Below are 16,132 nucleotides of genomic sequence, written 5' to 3' on the forward strand. Positions count from 1 at the left end.
CCTGTTTTTAGAGTTTTGCCTCTGTGAGAAATGCATTTTTCACGGCGGGCAAGAGCCAGGGGGTGTGGTGGCTGGGATTCCTGGTTTTCATCCAGGCTCCCCAGGTTCAATTCCTGGGCAGGGAAGTAAGATCTCCCGTCACGCCACCACTCACTGCTGCCTCTCCGAGATCATCACTATTCTAATGTTTTAGACTCCCTTTTCACAAATTATTGGTTATCAACTGGATTCATTCCACTGTATTGCTATTTGCCTTATATGCTCATTAATACTTTTCTTTTCTTTTTTTTTTTTTTTGGTAAATTTTTTGTATATAAATACAAAGTCATGTTCCAGGACCTTTTGCTTTATCCATTTCAATTCTGTTTGATGTGCACCTTACATTGGGCCTGTCAGTGGCATCAGAGAGGCTATACTCTAGTGAGCTCAGATAATCATTCAACCTACGGTGGTTAAAATGAGCCCCAAGTAACTGGCCCTGTAACAGCCCCTCAACAGCAGCTGGTACCAGACGTTCCTGTAATGTGCCCCTCTAAGCTCCCAAAACATGGAGAATCCCAATTGCTGACAATCACTCTTCTTCTGATGGAAACACGAGTTTTGTAGAGCTTTGTAAACGCGTTCCTGCAGTTTCCCACCCACCCTGTTTCATACTCCAGGCCCTCTGGAATCTTCCCCATCCCAGAACGCTGCGGCATTCGTGATGCTTAATTTTAAGTGTCAATTTGACTGGGCTAAGGGATGCCCAGATTGCTGGTAAAACATCATTTCTGGATGTGTCCATAAGGTGTTCTTGGATGAGATGAACATTTGAATTGGTGGCTTGAATGAAGTAGCTGGCCCTCCCTGACGTGGGTGGACAGCGTCCGATCCACTGGGGGCATGAGGAGAACCCGAAGGTGGAGGAAGGGAGAATTGACGCTGTCTCTCTGCCTGACGGCTTGAGCTGGGACACCAGTCTTCTCCAGCCCTCAGACTGGGACTCATACCGCTGACGCCCCTGGTTCTCAGGCCTTGGGGCTTGGACAGGAGCTGCCCCACTGGTTCTCCTGGGTCTCCAGCCTGCAGATGGCCGATCAGGGGACTTCTCTGCCTCCATAATTACATGACTACATAATTACAGTCCCTCCCTTATAATAAATGTGTGTGTGTGTGTCCCACTGTTTCTGTTTCTCTGGAGAACCCTGAGTAACACACCATAGACACGAAGCCGAATTCTCCCTAAGATTTCCAATCATTCCACCCCCCTGCAGCCTTTCTACAAATCCTTGAGCAAGAGGGACCCAGAAGTATTCTGCCACCCACTGGGCTGACTGGAGAATCAGAGCAAAATCAGAACCACCAAACCAGCTTCATGGAGCTGACACAAGGCAAAGAATGGGAAGTCCTCCTGCCCCCAGAACCTCGGAGCCCCCCACAGACAACTGGTCTTCCAGGAGAGAGGTTACAGAAAGGAGAGACAGAATTTATTAACCGTCTCCTTGGCCTGCAGCTCCTGACTTCCTTTGGGCTCACCAGACGTCGCTAGGCGCCAGACACATATGCACGCTGCCATTTGCGTGTCTGTGTTAAAGTTGACTTAATTAGGAGAGTTTACCTAAAATAAATGCTCAAATGAATTCTCTTAGTGGTGCAACATTTTTGTCTACTGTCTAGAGCTGTGCCTTGTGGCTGGAAAAGGACAGGACACATGGGGTGTGCAGCCGCTCTGAAATCGCGTTTACACGCATTGATGTGCAGTCAGCAAAGAGAATGGGACTGGGGTCCAGTGAACTCCTGTAGGATAAACAGAGATAAATAATTCAGATTCTCATTAGAATAGAGGCACAGGGCTGCGGTGCACGGGAGCGCCCTGCCTTTGTGCGAATTGCTATGCAGTCAGAAGCCATAGCATGTAATTGAGCATTAATATTAACATAAATCAGAGGCAGGAATTAGCAATATTTCTCAAGTCTTATAGGGTAACTGAATTCGCACTATATTGTTTCGTCCTCCTGGGCATTTTAGTAATCGTGTAATAGAAACGTTGAGGTAGTTGAGATATTCTTTCTGTGACTCTGTGAAAGGATTTTTAACACAATGTCTTTGGTAGACAGTTTTGATAGAATGCGTGGAACAAAAAGAAATATGCCTATTTTGGTAATATGGGTATGTTTCCATTAGCTCAGCCTGCAGCGATATGACATTACATTCTAAAAGGAATACAATTAATAACAATGAGAGATTTTTAGCTCTCAGAGTGTAGCTGGAGGAACGAAGCCCGGTGTCAGGGCAATTAAGCGAAGGCACTGCATTACCTTTGTCTGTATACCCTGGAACATCACCTGGTCTCAATGTGTTGAATTGTCATTTCTTTAGCGTAGAATTTGTAATTTATTTTGATGTTTCCTGTAATTCAGACCACCATCAGAAAAAAAATTATTTTTCCTCTCTTTTTTACGCAGGTAAGAAACAAATCTTTTAAAATAACAAGTTCGTAGAAATAAACATTTCTTTGGCTGGGCATCGCTTCCATTTTTCTAGAAGGGAATGAATGACTGCAGGTGAGATGCACCCAGTAACTGCTGGGGACGAAACCGGATGGAACCATCCCATTGGTGCAGCAGAAACGTATTTTAAAAACCTCGGAAGCATGCCTAGTCCCTGCTGTATAGAAAAACTTCTTCAGGAAAAGAAGTTGTACTTGGAGACCATTAAAATAATCAGCCAGGATATTATTTTATTCAGCGTTAACCTTTATGTTTTATGTTAAATGACAGTGAAGGTTCTGGAACACGATGAATCCCCAGAGTCCCGGTAGCCGAGATTTCTTTTATCTCTAAAGAGGTTTCATTTCACTCTGCGGCGTGGAAACTGCTCCTGGCTCCCTTCACTGGTCCTTTTTAATAGGCATAGCAAAAGATAAAATGGTTTGAAACATGAAAACTCTGGTTTCAAAACAGAGGGTATGAAGAGGCTGGTTGAAAGCCCCATTTGGGTGTGTCCCGTCTGCGTCCAGCTTTCTGATCCTGGATCTGTCCGGGCAAGGGGGAGGTCGCAGGGGTGGAGAAGGTGGGGAGAGAGCGAGAGGGCGTGCCAGAGACCCCCAGCCACTGGTCCTGCTGCCCCAAATTGATCCTGATGGACTTTTCCTGGCGACCATCCACAGCCCGTCAGCAGGCGTCTGGCTGCAGAGCCTCAGCCTGGGAGGGATTAATGCCTGACTCCATTTCCACTCATGAGTAATGTATTAAAATTTTGTAGCTAATAAATTCTTCATCTGAGAGGCTCCAGGTTACTTCTGACTTACACGGCGACCTGGTTAATGTCACACCAGCCTGTGCTGGGTTCCCAAGGCTTCTGCACGCAGCCAGCCGGACTGCCAACTCCCTCTTCCTGTGACCACCGGTTAGTTCCTGCATAAATGCAGAAGCACACACCTCTTCAGACAATTAAATCACACCAAACTGCCAGGGGACTTAGACCTGCGAGTGTTATGTGAGCGGTCCCCCTCCCCGGCTAAGTATTATTGACAAATCCATCAAGGGCAGTGATGCATTGGTTTCCACCCTACCTAGAAGGACACTGGGGCAGCGGTGACATGCTGTCACCGTGGTAACTGCGGCTGAAGTGAACAGCCTGTTAGGACGGGTGACCTCTGTTGGCAGTGAGCCTAGAGATGTCGCACTTGCCTGGCTGCCATGTCGCGGAGACTCCAAGGAGAAGCCCGGTGCCCTCCGATTGATTCATTAGGCCCTGAACGTATCGATCGCTCCAATTTGCAGGAATTTATTATATTGATATTGGACTGATTAACATTTTGTGCCAGACTGGTTCGGTATGCACTTGTAACAGCTTTTAATGATTAATTGACTTTTATGATTCCATCTCAGGGCTGTCAGTGAGCTGTGAACTGTGGCAGGCTCGCTGCTGGGCTCTCTCTCAAGTGGCACGGGGCAGTGATTGAAGACCTGGGAAATTAGTGTCCTTGCTGTCTCATTTTACGAAAGATAAATGCTATGACATTTCACGCAGACCTTAATTTCGAACAGAACTAAGCAGATCATTTTGCAATTTGATCCTAAACAGGTAAATAGCACAACTTGTTTAGCATTTTACAAGTTAAGCACGCAGAAAACAGAGGCAGTCAATGGGAAGCCCGCAGAAGGTAAAATGAAACAATATGGGCTGGACCGCGCAGGATTTTAATAATCACGTACTATGTGACAGTCAACATCAGAGCCCATTTTTCAGCCCAGAATATACTGCTCTCATTCACTCGGTGCTGAGCCCAGGCTGCACCATTTGGCAGAAGCTGAAAAGTTAGCATTTACCTTCCCGGCTGCAGGCAGCCCTGCAATATCGCCTGGTGAGTCGAGGAAAACACATTGACTGATTTGCCACAAAAGTAAATAGCAGAGGAAGGGACGGGCTCTCGTTTAATACGTGCCCCTGACATGGAATAAAGGGAATATCACACTCAGCGCGGTTTATGTGGTGCCTAAAACAACTGTAAACATTATGAAAAGACAGCGGGAGAAGATGAGAATTTATTGTGTTCTCGAAAGACGGCGAGAGAGGGGCACGCGGGCTGGGGCTGCCAGCACACGGCTTCCCGCATTCATATTTAAAGCATATTTCCTTTCTTTCATTTTAATTAAAAGACTTAAGTTAGGGAGAAACTGTCTAAACATCATGTCAAATTATTCATGTTTGTACATATAAGGAATAAAATGAAATGGTTCTCCCGTGCACGGCTCTTTCTTCTTTACCCGTTCCGGATTTTTCTATCACGTGACGTACAGAGTAAGGACACCTTTTTTTGATGTGCAGTTGTCAGTTGCTAAGGTGGAACCCAACGTATGCATATACATATTTTATGGCTCTAGTCTGAGATACACGCAAACCGTAGCATCTTTATTTTCTCCAGGCCCCCCACTGGTGCCAAGCACGGGGGTCACGGAGTCAGGTGCCCCAAAGACACCAGAAACTCCATCTTGTTGCCTCGCTCATTTCTGACAAAGGCTTCTTCCTCGGCTTGTAGACAAACCACCCTAATCTCGTTTCCACTTGTGGATAGAACGACGGCTTTGTTTTTGTGATTCCTTTATCCGGTGGAAAGCAGAGCTCGCTCGGCATCTTGATCTGTGTGTATTTACACATGCACATACACAGGCGGTCTCTGAATGTATGTAGGTCACCTGCGTGGTCCGCAGAGCCTTCACCTGACTCTCCCAAATTCTAAGGCTCGGCATTGGTTGCCGTCGGCAGCACCTCAGTCGCCCCTCTTGGCGCACAGAGTATAGAGGAGGTGAGAGCGCTGGAAACCCTCAACGTGCCTCTCTCCTGTTTGGAAATTGAGAAAGCAGAAACATAATTGCTTTTGTTGGATCACAATCCTGAATAGCAAAAGACGTTTGAAACATCTGCCCTTCCTTTGATTGGCTTTACATCTTCTCTCTTTTTGGCTACTGTTCATTATTCTGCATTTTATTCATTACCGAGAAATGCTTTGCAAGCCAATATTTTCATATGCTGAAGGCTGACTTGGATTCAGGGTATTTAATCTGATCCAGCCCCACACAAACCCGTAATAGACTATGACACACCACACATAGATAAATTCTATAGAGAGAGCTGGGTTTCATGCCCAAGGATCTGATTCTCTCCATTGTGCCAGAAATACCAGATCCCCAGGCACGGAGGAGGGAAATGGGTTTCTCTCCAGTTTCTTCCTTTTATTGGAAAGGGGAAAGGGAAGAACCTGGCCCCATCTGCAAGTCTGTCCTGGGTTCATGCTGCAAGGCTGCAGCGGAGTTTCCCCTATGTTTGTAAATACACAGGCACCCAGGCACACACACCGATACCTCAGACCCATCAACTGTATGTCAATTCTCTGCCATCGGTGGGGGGGGGGGGGGAGTCCATCCTTTTGGTGTCTCATCAGCATCATATGGTCTCAAATTAGAATTCAGATTTCTTAACTTGCTCAGAACCATTGGTTTCCTCTCACCTGCATTTGTTCAGCAAGGAGAATTTTCAGGAGTCACTGAATACTCTCTCGCCTCTTTCCTTCCAATCACTAATCGAATAGCTTTCTGTATCTATTTTATCTTCTGGTTCTGCTGTCAGATACCTGTCACACTATTAGCAGGAATTCCATGAAAAATTTAACAGGAAAAAAAATGTTGATTCCCCCGAGTGGATGACTGGAATACATTCTCTCCTTATCCCATGGTTATTACCCTTCAAAATGCCTGCCTTTTAGTGAGCATTTTAACTCAGGCAGAGAAAGGTACAGAAAGTGTGGGAAATGATCTTATTCTAACACCTTAGGAAAATGTTCAAAAGTTCAAGTAGAAAAAATCAATATTTTGGGGGACTTCCCTGGTGGTCCAGTGGTTAAGACTCTGCGTTTCCAATGCAGGGGGCGTGGGTTAGACCCCTGGTTGGGGAATTAAGATCCCACATGCCGAGCGGCGTGGCCAAAAAAAAATATTTTTTTACCTGTACGTTTTATTAGTAAGATCTACCTAAAGAACCACTGTGGCATACTTTATTTTATAGTCATAAATATGACAACAATCTGTATTAGATTACTTATATGTAATAGAAATGCTAGTATCAACTATTTTATATTTTTGATACTAGACTTTCTACTATAGATTGAAATTTTTTTTTTTTTGGTTGCGTTGGGTGTTTGTTGCTGCACACAGACTTTGTCTAGTTGTGGTGAGTGGGGGCTACTCTTCGTTGCTGTGAGCAGGCTTCTCACTGCAGTGGCTTCTCTTGCTGCGGAGCACGGGCTCTAGAGGCAAGGGCTTCAGTAGTTGCGGCATGTGGGCTCAGTAGCTGTGGCTCGTGGGTTCTAGAGCGCAGGCTCAGTAGTTGTGGCGCACGGGCTTAGTTGCTCCACGGCATGTGGGATCTTCCTGGACCAGGGATGGAACCTGTGTCCCCTGCATTGGCAGGCAGATTCTTAACCACTGTGCCACCAGGGAAGTCCCTATAGATTGAAATTTTACTTAATGATTACTGCCTTTAAAATTGAAGGTGTAATCCATCACAATGGTATGATTTATTATTTTATAAACATATTTGTATGTCTCTGATCTAAACAACATCTCCACTAACAGGTGCATGTATAAATATATTTTCATTCAGTGTCTAAGTCTGGCTGTTCTAACAGAATGTCATAAACTGGAGGTGGGGGGGGTGCAGTGCTTATAAACAACAGAAATTCATTTCTCACAGGAGGCTGGAGGTTGGCAATCAAGGTGACAGCATGGTTGGGGTCCGGTGAGGACCCTCTACTGGGTTGCAGCTGGCGAACCTCCTGCTGTGTTCATACTTGGTGGAAAGAATAGAGACTAACTCTCTGTCCTCTTCCTAGGAGGGCACTAATCCCCTTTGTGAGGGCTCCACCCTCACCACCTAATCACCTCCCAAAGGCTCCACCTCCAAATACCATCACATTGGGGAATAAATTTTCAACGTATGAATAGGAGGGTTGGGATACAACCATTCCATCCATAACGTAGGAAAACACACATTTTCTTGGATATTTCAGTAGCCACATGACTCAGAGTTTTAAACCTTGCCACTTTTAGCTCTTCACCTATCTTCTTAAGGCCTCAGAAAGGAAGCTTTTATTGGCCTCCATGTTTGGTCTTTGAAGGGACACAGATGTCAGTTAACATCCAGTGTTTCCAAATATCTAAGCATTGGCTGAAACGCATTCAAAACATCTGGTTTGAGGTGGTACCTCACTTTTATCTCAATGTTTCAGCAGAGTACAGACAAAAGGACCAACTTCCGAGTCACTGCTGCCTGATCCTCTATTTTTTTCTAGAGCCTGAGACCACGGGGCACATGGATTCCCTCCGTGGTTGGCAGGGCCAGGCTGGCCGGGCTCTGGGTGGGTTCTGGCCTTTCAGGGGGAGTGGAGGGTCTCTCTCCACTGTGTGGGTTGTGAACTGACTGGCTTGCTGGCTGTATGGGGGTGGCTCCCCTGTCCTTCTCCCGGTTCCAAGGTAGAAGCAGGTGAGCAAAGGGGAAATGGAGAAGCTCTTCTTTCTTCTCTCCCAGGTGCTTTCTACCAAAATGAATAATTCCTGGGCACCTGCCAGGTCTGGGAGCAGAGGCCCAGCTCCCCAGTGCTGGGTGGAGGGGCCCCAGCAGCTTCTGTGGGAACAGAGGCTCAGAGTGGCAGAGGGTCTGGCTTTTCACCCTGACTCTTATCAGCAGCGGGATCCTAGGCGGGCCCCGTTCCCTCGCTGGCATCCTTCTCTTCAGCCCTAAGTGACGTCCTTTCCACAGCGCTCTGCAGACTTGCTGTCCCACTGCTGCTCTGGTGGTTAGCTCTCACCTCTATCTCCGCCTCAGTATCACCTGAAGTTTCTGACCCACATGCTCTGGGATTTTAATGGCGAGCTTGTAAGGAGGAAGGAGGAAACTGGGATATTTAGGGCGGGAACTCAGAAGCCCACTCTAGATGTAAGGCTGGCCCTAAAGAAGGGTGACCCACAGAGGCCAAGATACCTGACACCCAGTTGCACTCTGGGCTCACACCCACCAAGGGTCTAGCCCAGGGCTGGTCCAGGTGCTGGATTCCACGGGCAGTGCCTGTAGTCAGCGTGACTCCATCATAATTCCGCCCAGGTCCGTCTTAGTGGAAACAGGCCTCCTTCCAGGAGATTCCGGGCACAGAGCAGAGTACAGGCCTCACCCAGGTCTAAGGAAGGGTGAGATGGATAGCAGAGTCCCAGCGGAGGGGCCGGGCAGGAAGCTGGCACTGACTAGGTCTCCACTGTAAACCAGGCTCTGGGCCAGGCGATACACAAACAATCTCAGTGTGTCCCAGGCTGTGCTTCTTGTGTCCCTGATGGCTGAGGTTGTGAGGTGATTTCAAAAAATTAAGTAAAGTATATTCAATACAAAGTGTGGGGGGGAATGATGCAGGGATCCTTCAGTTGACCGCACTTGGAGAGACTCGGCATTGTCTCATGTCACATTCATCACAAGCTGCTGGGGTCTCAGGGTCTTTGACTTAGGATCATACAGGGCCCTTAGTCCAGCTGGAATCGGACCTGGTCTGGCCCCAAACCTTTGGGCCATGCTGTGCTGCCCGGGCCGTGCCCCAGCCTGGGAAGAACACGTAGGTGTGGAGGGCGTGCAGGTGACAGGGACCGGCAGTCCAGCCAGAGGCAGGGCTGAGGCAGCAGGTGAATTCAGGGCCCCCCTCCCCAGCCAGGTCGGGGCCTAACCTGCATGGGACACAGGAAGCCTGGGAGACATACAGCCTGAGGTCCCTGAGGTTCAGCTAATCCCCCACAAGCACCTCACACTCATTCCCGCCTTACTCTCGGACACTGGCCTCTGCTTCTGGGTCCCCTGCTGCCCAGGCCTCCTGAGCTGGCTGTCCATCTACCAAGCCCCTCTCCCTGAACATCTGCCCCAGCGATCACCTGCCAGAATACAGTCAGCTGCCCACCTGAGGGTCAGGGCCGCCCCCCGGAGACTATTCCTAGAGAGGCATCCATAATCCCCAGGGCCACCTGGTCTCCAGCCCAGTGTCCTGGACCGGAGGCTTTACTGCCTGATGATGCCCGTCTCATACAGTAAGCCTGATGTGGTTACAAAAATGCTCAAAACCCCCAGATGGACAAGCTTTCTCTCCAGTGTGTTTATCCACTGGAACAACCTTTACCTCTGAGGTTAAAAGAAGCGCTGGGCATAGGAAGTGGCCGGTAACATAAACAGAGGTGGGAGCAGGGTGGCAGACTTTCTCATGCGTGGTTGTTTGTCTCCTGTGGCTCTGCTGTTTCACCCTGTGTTTGGATATCTGGGCATGGATTCTTCAAATTGCATGTTAATTACCTCATTTGTGACTTCTGTAGTATCAGACGTTTTCAGGAAACATTACAGTTATAATTTCCAGATTAATAAAACTGGAGACAAAGTTGACCCAGTGGACATGATTTACTGTACTTTTCAGAAAGCCTCTGATAAGGCCGTTCATGAAAGGAAAATAAACAACCATACGGTAGAGAGTAAAATCCTATAAATGACAGCATCTGAAAGAGCCGAACCTGGTGAAGAGATTCACGGAGACCTGGCTGTGTCATGTTGTTTATCCAAAATACGTGGGCAAATGGAAGGGAAGAAATTTTAAAAAATGATAGCCCTTGAGTTTCCATCAAGTCTGATTGGCTCTGAAATGGTCAGACTGTAGAGAAACAGACAGAACAGGGCCTCTGAAGTGCAGCTGCTGGTGAAAGAAGGAAGATGCTTTAGGGCCGGGCCGGGAGGAATAGCCACGGTCTGGGCCGCTAGGTCTCATTGACTGGGATTGTTTGGTCAAGCTCTAGATAAAACCCCGCCTTACTCTCGGACACTGGCCTCTGCTTCTGAGTCCCCTGCTGCCCAGGCCTCCTGGGCAATCAGCACTTTTAGGGAGAAAGGTGAGCACATGCCCAGAAAAAAGAAAACCCCAAGCCCACCAATGGACCCAGCGGCCCTGGGGGAGGGCTGGGAGCCCCCGTGTTCTGCTCCTTCACACACCTGTGGGGGGGTAGGGCTGGGGGTGTGAGGCCGGGCCTCCAGGACCACACGGGGTGAGGCCGAGCCTCCAGGACCACACGGGGTGAGGCCGGCTCCCCCCCAGCCTGCCAACGGGGTCCTTTTGTCTCTGTAGATGTTACAGACACTCTGTTTTTCACTGAAATGGCCAGATGCTCTCCTGAAAAGAACCCTTATTGTCTATCTGTCTGTTAATTCTGTCCCAAAGAGCACAGCCCAGATCCCCAGCAGGTTCCTTGGGGTCCCCATGTCAGGAGCTTCTGGATTGACCGAGGTGGACGAACCCGCTGCCCTTGCCCCCGATGGATGCAGACCGAGCGGGGGGGTGGGGACAATGCAGGATGCAGGCGAGGAGGAGGGGACCTGCCACGCATCGTGGGCTGTGTGACCAAGGAACTCACCGGAACTCACAGGCCTGAGTTTTCACCTGTAAGTGGAAATTCTTGGACCATGTATCTCACAAGAATAAAATAAATGAGCCCTTTCATAGAAGTGTACAAAAAAAGTTTGAAAAGTTAAATCGTTAGATGAAAGCCATGTGACAGTATGATAAATGCAGAGGAAGATGATTCCCTGTAGAATGATTAATTTACTAATAATGCTGAACATTTATTGAGTGCTTGCTGTGTGCTAGGTATTGCTCACCGGCTGTACACATCCGATCTCCTGTAATCCCCACGGAAACTTCTACAAAACCACGTTGGACTCACAGGATAATGAGGCATAGAGAGGCTGAGAGACGGGCTCCAGGCCACGGAGCTAATTGCCAGGAAGAGAATTTCCACTTGGACAGTCAGTTTCTGGAGCCACCACGTGACCCACCATCTTCCGCAACAACCATTTAGCATAATCATTATGCTAATAGCTATAGCCCTATCATTTCATATGCTATATTTTCCGTTGTATATATAACTATGCCATAAGAGCTAACATTATCTAAGCATTGTTAATGTAACTCCTTGGTGCAAATTCCTTCCCAGGCACGACATCCTTCAATCTTCATTCAATCTGTGAACTGTCATCCTCACGGAAAGCTCTGCGGACCGTCTGTAGGGACAATTTTGTTCCAAGATATTTCTTTCCTTAAGCAGGAGGTCAGCCACTGCCCTCTGTGGATTACCCAGAGACCGCTCTACCCCCTGCATGGTCTCAGCCCAGCGGCTCTGTTCTGGGCTTGCTCCATTTTCCCTATGGTCCAAAGACCAACCCAATCAAAAAAAAGGGCAGAAGACCTAAATAGACATTTCTCCAAGGAAGACATACAGATGGCCAAGAGGCACATGAAAAGCTGCTCAACATCACTAATCATTAGAGAAATGCAAATCAAAACTACAATGAGGTGTCACCTCACACCGGTCAGAATGGGCATCATCAGAAAATCTACAAACAACAAATGCTGGAGAGGGTGTGGAGACAGGGAACCCACTTGCACTGTTGGTGGGAATGTAAATTGATACAGCCACTATGGAGAACAGTATGGAGGTTCCTTAAAAAACTAAAAATAGAGTTACCGTATGATCCAGCAATCCCACTTCTGGGCATGTATCCAAAGAAAAACATGGTTTGAAAGGATACATGTACCCCAATGTTCATTGCAGCACTGTTTACAATAGCCAAGACATGGAAGCAAGCTAAATGTCCATCGACAGAGGAATGGATAAAGAAGATGTGGTACATATATACAATGGAATATTACTCAGCCATGAAAAAGAATGAAATAATGCCATTTGCAGCAACATGGATGGACCTGGAGATTATCATGCTAAGTGAAGTAAACCAGACAGAGAAAGACAAATATCATATGCTATCACTCATATGTGGAATCTAAAAAAAAAATGATACAAACGAACTTATTTCCAAAACAGAAACAGACTCACAGACTTCGAAAACTAACTTATGGTTACCAAAGGGAGAAGGGATGGAGAAGGGATAAATTAGGAGTTTGGGATTAACATATACACACTACTATATATAAAATAGATAACCAACAAGGACCTACTGTATAGCACAGGGAACTCTGCTCAATACTCTGTAACAACCTAAGTGGGAAAAGAATTTTAAAGAGAATAGATACATGTATATGTATAACTGAACCAATTTGCTGTACGTCTGAAACTAACACAATGTTGTTAATCAACTATAATCCAATATAAAATAAAAATTAAACAAACACACAAACAAACAAAAAGCAAAGATCTGATCTGAACAGCTCTCTCCTCAGGGTGTTGGCCTAGCTTTTTCAGGGTAAAGTGAGACCCAGTGAGCGCAAGGCCACCCCACCGATGACCGACCTACCCCTGGGGATCATAATCTTTTTAAGGGTGTTCTAATTCCTCTCTGCCCACCTGTGTTTATTTCAGTTCCAGAAAGCAAGGGTGAGCCTGGGATCACTGAGTGACGCCAAGGGTCCTGACATTCAACCTTCACGCTAAGGCACGTGTAAGTAGTGTATACATTGTCCATTGTCTATAAAACCTAATTCTTTGGAGCCAACCACTCCTTACGCGTTTGGAGTTTTCTGTGACTAAGCGAATCATTCTAATTGATTGAAATAGCATTAGTGTTGATGACCTGAATCTGATCGTGGCATGAAGGTTACACGAGCAGGTAAACCTCTCAAAGAAGCCTGTCCTCTTTGACCTTCATCACCCACCTGCCCCCGTATCAGCCTAAAGCTTGAGCCTCTGGGTTGGCTGAATCTTCACCACTTAGATTATTAAGTGCTCAGGTGACTTGAAATGCTCACAAGCGGCAGCTCCTCTAATTCTGCCCCCAACCAGAGGAAGGGCCTGGGGAGGCATTTTGGGTGTCAAGTGGGTGTTCTCGGTGCCCGGAGGGGTGAGCAGATGTTTCTAAATTCTCGCCTCTCTCAGGGTGGCTGTCTTCACCATCAGACTTGACAGTGAAAAAATGATGGAGTCAGAATATTGAATGTATGGCTCACTCCCCCGGTCCTGCCATCCTGTAGGTGCAGAGTCCGTGGCCCAGATCCCAGGGATCCCAGGGAAAGCTCAGACCTCCTCCTCAGCCCCCCGGCCCAGGCTCAAGACTTCAGCGTGTTTGTTTTGAGCTCAAGTGTATACCTGAGTCGCCTGATAGGAAAATTTTGCTGGTGATGTTTTTCTCTTTATTCCTCAGGAAGGCTGTGTTCTTCATGAACAATGTGCATGATGTGCTTTTGACTGTGTCTAAATGATGTATTTCTCCAACCCCAAAGTGAAACATTTAGATGGTTTGTACCATATTTTGATATATTTAGAAACAGCTGGTTGATTGATTGAATTTTTAATTTTTCACAGAAATGTTTGATGTTGGGGAGACTGTGCCCTTTAAGTCCTCTGAGGACAGAAAAGATTTGTATAAAGTTTCTTTTTCCATAAATATTTTATATTTTGGTGAATGACTCTGAGCAGAAACTCCATGATGGCTGAGACAACCTTGTCCCACACGCCAACTAAAGGTTCATTTCCGTCACTATGGAGAACAGTACAGAGGTTCCTTAAAAAACTAAAAATAGAATTACCATATGACCCAGCAATCCCACTAGTGGGCATATACCCTGAGAAAACCATAATTCAAAAAGATACATGCACCCCAGTGTTCACTGCAGCACTATTTACAATAGCCAGGTCATGGAAGCAGCCTAAATGCCTATCAACAGATGAACGGATAAAGAAGATGTGGTACATATATACAATGGAATATTACTCAGCCTTAAAAAGGAACGAAATTGGGTCATTTGTAGAGACGTGGATGGACCTAGAGACTGTCATACAGAGTGAAGTAAGTCGGAAAGAGAAAAACAAATATCATATATTAACGCATATATGTGGGATATGAAAAAAATGGTACAGATGAACTGGTTTGCAAGGCAGAAATGGAGACACAGATGTAGAGAACAGATGCATGGACACCAAGGGGGAAGGGGGGTTGGGATGAATTGGGAGATTGGGATTGACATATATACATTAATATGTATAAAATAGATAACTAATGACAACCTGCTGTAGAGCACAGGGAACTCCACTTTGTTGTACAGTAGAAACTAACACAACATTGTAAAACAACTATAGCCCAATTAAAAAAAAAAAGCTTCATTTCCCAAAGTCATGGCGCCCACCCCTACTTTGGGAGTCTGTCCCTAAGTCCTTCAGAATTCAGTTGTCATCAACTCTTCTATCCCACTTTGGAATTGGTTTTCAAACTCATCTGTGACCATTCGCTGCCATAATTTTTTTTTAAGATTTTTTTTTTGATGTGGACCATTTTTAAAGTCTTTGTTGAATTTGTTACAATATTGCTTCTGTTTTATGTTTTGGTTTTTTGGCCCCGCGGCATGTGGGATCTTAGCTCCCTGACCAGGGATAGAACCTGCAACCCTGTGCATTGGAAGGTGAAGTCTTAACTACTGGACCACCAGGGAAGTCCCTGCTGCCATAATTTTAAATAAGCAAGCCTGAATATTCTGTCAAAATGCTTCAGTCCCCTGAGCTGCAAAAAGTAGGCCATTACTGATGTTCATGCCTTGCACATAATAGACGCCCAATATTTATTCATTAGGTACATATTCGATCAATATTACATACGTATTAATTTTTAATATACGAAAATATTAACATATACTGTGTTATATAGTAAAATAATATTCATGTAAATTAATATATATTTAATAATATAAAATATAATATATTAAATGGAATTGAATGTATCCCTCAGGGCTAGTTAGCTACGGAGAATTAAAACGATTCTAATATCTACAAGACCCTGGATGGGCAGGAACTAATATTTACTGAATACGAAGTAGGTACCAAATGCTTCGCAAATGATCTCAATTTGATGTTCACAAAAACCCAGAGGGTACAGCCTACTTTCTCCAGCTTCCAGGTAGGGACACAGAAGTTTCAGAGAGGTGGAGGAACTCCCTCAAGGCTGCGCAGCTCACAGCTGCAGGAGCCTGAACGTTCCCAGCCAGTCCGGCTCCAGAGCCCACACCTTCATCCCCTTCGTGCTCCCTTGAAGCTGCTCTCTTAGTCCTCCCGCAGTCATTTCTGCCCGGCTCTGGAAATTCCACAGGCGGCTTGGCCGGATGGGGAAGCAGAGCCAGGCCTCGCCTCCCCAGCCCGTGATGGGTGGGATTCCTGGACCTGGGGCAGCTTGGGCACCTGGGCGTAGAGGGGCACATCAGATGGCCCCTCACACTTGTCGAGGCCCAGAAGGTTTGAAATGACGGGATCGGAACTTCTCAGAGTCATTGAAAAGCTCTGACTCGGGGCAGGAGACCCAGCACAGCCAGAGAGAGAAGAGAGAAGAACCCAGGCATCTTCCACTAGACGCCTGTGAGCTTAGAAAGAGTCGGGGCTGGTGGCACCGCTTGGTGTCACGTCCCCTCTCTCATCAGTCTCAGGCCGTTCCCGACACAGAGTTGGGCTGACGAGGTCCCTCTGATATCTGACTGTGGCCACGAGAGGAAGGGGCAGAAAGGAGAGTAATCCTTGGGGTGGGAGAGCACACGGGAGTCAGTCATCAGGAAAACACGTGGAAGGGGTGCCCCTTGAAAGCCAGGGGCATACCT

General features: G+C 46.7%; 1 long non-coding RNA gene across 1 annotated transcript in view; it reads left to right on the forward strand.

Moving 5' to 3' along the window:
* LOC309643595 overlaps nt 1-15,927 on the forward strand; it is a 103,875-nt gene extending 87,948 nt beyond the window's left edge. The window contains exon 3 of the long non-coding RNA XR_014253884.1: nt 12,921-15,927. This is a non-coding gene — a long non-coding RNA (uncharacterized lncRNA). The remainder of the gene's footprint in view (nt 1-12,920) is intronic.
* The last annotated feature ends 205 nt before the right edge of the window (nt 15,928-16,132 follow it).

This window comes from Balaenoptera physalus, assembly GCF_965194825.1.
Source record: "Balaenoptera physalus genome assembly, chromosome: 15".
NCBI lineage: Eukaryota > Metazoa > Chordata > Mammalia > Artiodactyla > Balaenopteridae > Balaenoptera > Balaenoptera physalus.